This window comes from Rhinopithecus bieti, unplaced genomic scaffold (genome assembly GCF_001698545.2).
Source record: "Rhinopithecus bieti isolate Rb0 unplaced genomic scaffold, ASM169854v2 scaffold_33652, whole genome shotgun sequence".
NCBI lineage: Eukaryota > Metazoa > Chordata > Mammalia > Primates > Cercopithecidae > Rhinopithecus > Rhinopithecus bieti.
This window is the reverse complement of record NW_016814761.1, coordinates 6,026,536-6,028,865: the sequence shown is the minus strand read 5'-3', so window position 1 is coordinate 6,028,865 and position 2,330 is coordinate 6,026,536. Positions and strand designations below refer to the sequence as shown.

The window sequence follows — 2,330 nt, the reverse complement described above, 5'->3', positions numbered from 1 at the left end:
CACCACCATGGCTGGCTAATTTTTGTATTTTTAGTAGAGATGAGGTTTTACCATGTTGACCAGGCTGGTGTTGAACTTCCGACCTTCAATGATTCTCCTGCCTCGGCCTCCCAAAGTGCCACCACACCCGGCCGATCTTGGCAATCTTTGAGTTCATGCATTCTCGTATGAAGGTGATATCTCTCCCAAAGGGGAAAAATTGGTTTTTAGTGGCAAAACCCTTTTTTTTTTTTTTTTTTTTTTTTGGTAGAAATGGGGTTTCACCACGTTGCCCAGGCTGGTCTCAAACTCTTAGGCTCAAGCAGTCTACCTGCCTTGGCTCCCAAAATGCTGGGATTACAGGCATGAGCCACCATGCCCAGCCTAAAAATCCTACTTTATATGTATAAAGCCTATGTGTACATTCACTACATAAATAGATATACTGTATATCTGTGGCATTAAAATTGCATGTGGAGGGAGTGGTAAATAGAGAAAATGTTCCAGAAAAGCTCCTTATAGGGGGAAATGAAAAAATAAATGAAGAAATATTATTTTATTTTCCATCTGCACCTTAGTTCCCCCATCTGTAAAATCGGGATAATAATCGTGCCTAATTCAGAGTTGTGGCAAGATTTAAAAGCATTTGCAGAGTGCCTGGCTCCTTGGAAGTACTATGTATGTGTTAGTTATTATCATGGTTGTTGTTCTTGATGTTTTTGGAGCATTTTGTAGGTGTCAGGAAATTGAAGAGCACAGTTCTGGGGTCAGATGAACTGGGTTTGGAGACTTTCCTTAAATTTGTGACTATTCCATTTTCTCATCTGCAAATGAAATAAAACTGCCTTGCGAAGTTGCTGTCCAGGTTAAAGGGAGTAACATAAGCAAAGTCCCTGGTGTATTAACCAACTGTTATTATTATCCCCTTCTGCAGATGGGCAAACTGAGACCCCGAGCCCTGGAGAGATGTGCTCAGGCAGATGTGCAGGTCCCCCTGCTCCAGCTTCCAGGCTCCCAGGCTTCAGTCTTCAGTCTTCAGTCGGCCTTTGTTCTGCCACTTTCTCCTGGAAGTCACACCTCCCTCTCTTCCTGCCTGCCACATCACAGGAGTCTGCACGCCCCCAACCAGCTCAAGAGGCTCTGACAGGTATGAGTTTGTTGTTTTTGTTGTCTTTTTTTAAAACAGCCTGTGACTTTGCCTTTGTCTAAACAGAGCAGCAGCGAAGACAAAGAACCTGTAAGGCTTCCTTGTCCCTCTGCCAAGCGCTGCCTCTGGTCAGCCAGAGCCACCAACTCTGTTATCTTTTCTGCTGGAGGCGGTAAGGGCAGGCCCAGCGCTGGGGCTCACCAGGGCCTCTTACTGGTTTTCTCAGCTCTGATTCTGGGTCTGGAATCCCTGGGTGTAAACCCTGCAAGCTGACACCAGCAAATTCGCCCTTTCAAACAGGGAGGCCAAGGACCCTGGGCACTCTCAAGCCCAACTTCAGCGACAACAATTCTTTCTTTTTGTCTCCATCCTATCAGCTTTTGAGGGCATGGCTCCGGCAGTCCCCGGGGTGTAACCTCTGTCTGGTGGCCGGCTCAGGTTTTGGGGGATGTGGAGGGAGGGTCAGGGATGCCAGCCTGGGCCATCACCCGCTTGCACAGGTCTGCAAATCAATAGCTGTGTCTGCCTTGGAGGAGGGCAGAGAACCTTCCAGTGGCTTCTGTTGTGCTGTGTTTTATTTTTAACCATGGAGTCCAGCACGGGAGTCAGACTGCCTACGTTCAAGTCTTATTTTCTTCCATCCTCTACGGGTGACCCCTTGAGTGACTGTGGCCAAGAAACAATTAAGATCATTAAAATCTCTCCAGGTCTCAGTTGCCTCATCTGCAAAGTGGGGATGCATTTAAACCTGGCACACAGTGTACACTCAATAAATGTCAGCTGTGGCTAGTAGGGCCCTGCTGAGCTGGCCCCATTCACCTCTCATACTTCGTTTCCTACCATTCCCCTCCCCATACACTCTGCTGCAGCTGCCCTCCCCTCCCCTCTTGATACAAGGCAGGCTTGGCCTCCCTTCAAGGCTTTTGCTTCTCTGCTTCCTCTACCTGGGAAGCTTTTCCCAGATCTTCGCCAGGCAGGCTTCCTACCTGCTCATTGTCTCAGATCTGGGGTCACTTCTTCTAGGAGGTCACTTTCCCTCACATGATCCTGTTTTATTTGCTTCATAACCTTTACCCCCACTAGAAATTATTTGGTGCATTTATCTCTCGCTTGCGTATTGTCTGATCTACCTCTGCAAAGTAAATTTCCATTTTTAGGAACCCTATCTGTACCCCTGAGGGCCTAAAATAGCAATGGCGTATGG

General features: G+C 47.5%; 1 long non-coding RNA gene across 1 annotated transcript in view; it reads left to right on the top strand.

Moving 5' to 3' along the window:
• LOC108515350 (uncharacterized) overlaps window positions 1-1,029 on the top strand; it is a 57,287-nt gene extending 56,258 nt beyond the window's left edge. The window contains exon 3 of the long non-coding RNA XR_001881506.1: window positions 914-1,029. This is a non-coding gene — a long non-coding RNA (uncharacterized LOC108515350). The remainder of the gene's footprint in view (window positions 1-913) is intronic.
• Window positions 1,030-2,330: the final 1,301 nt, after the last annotated feature.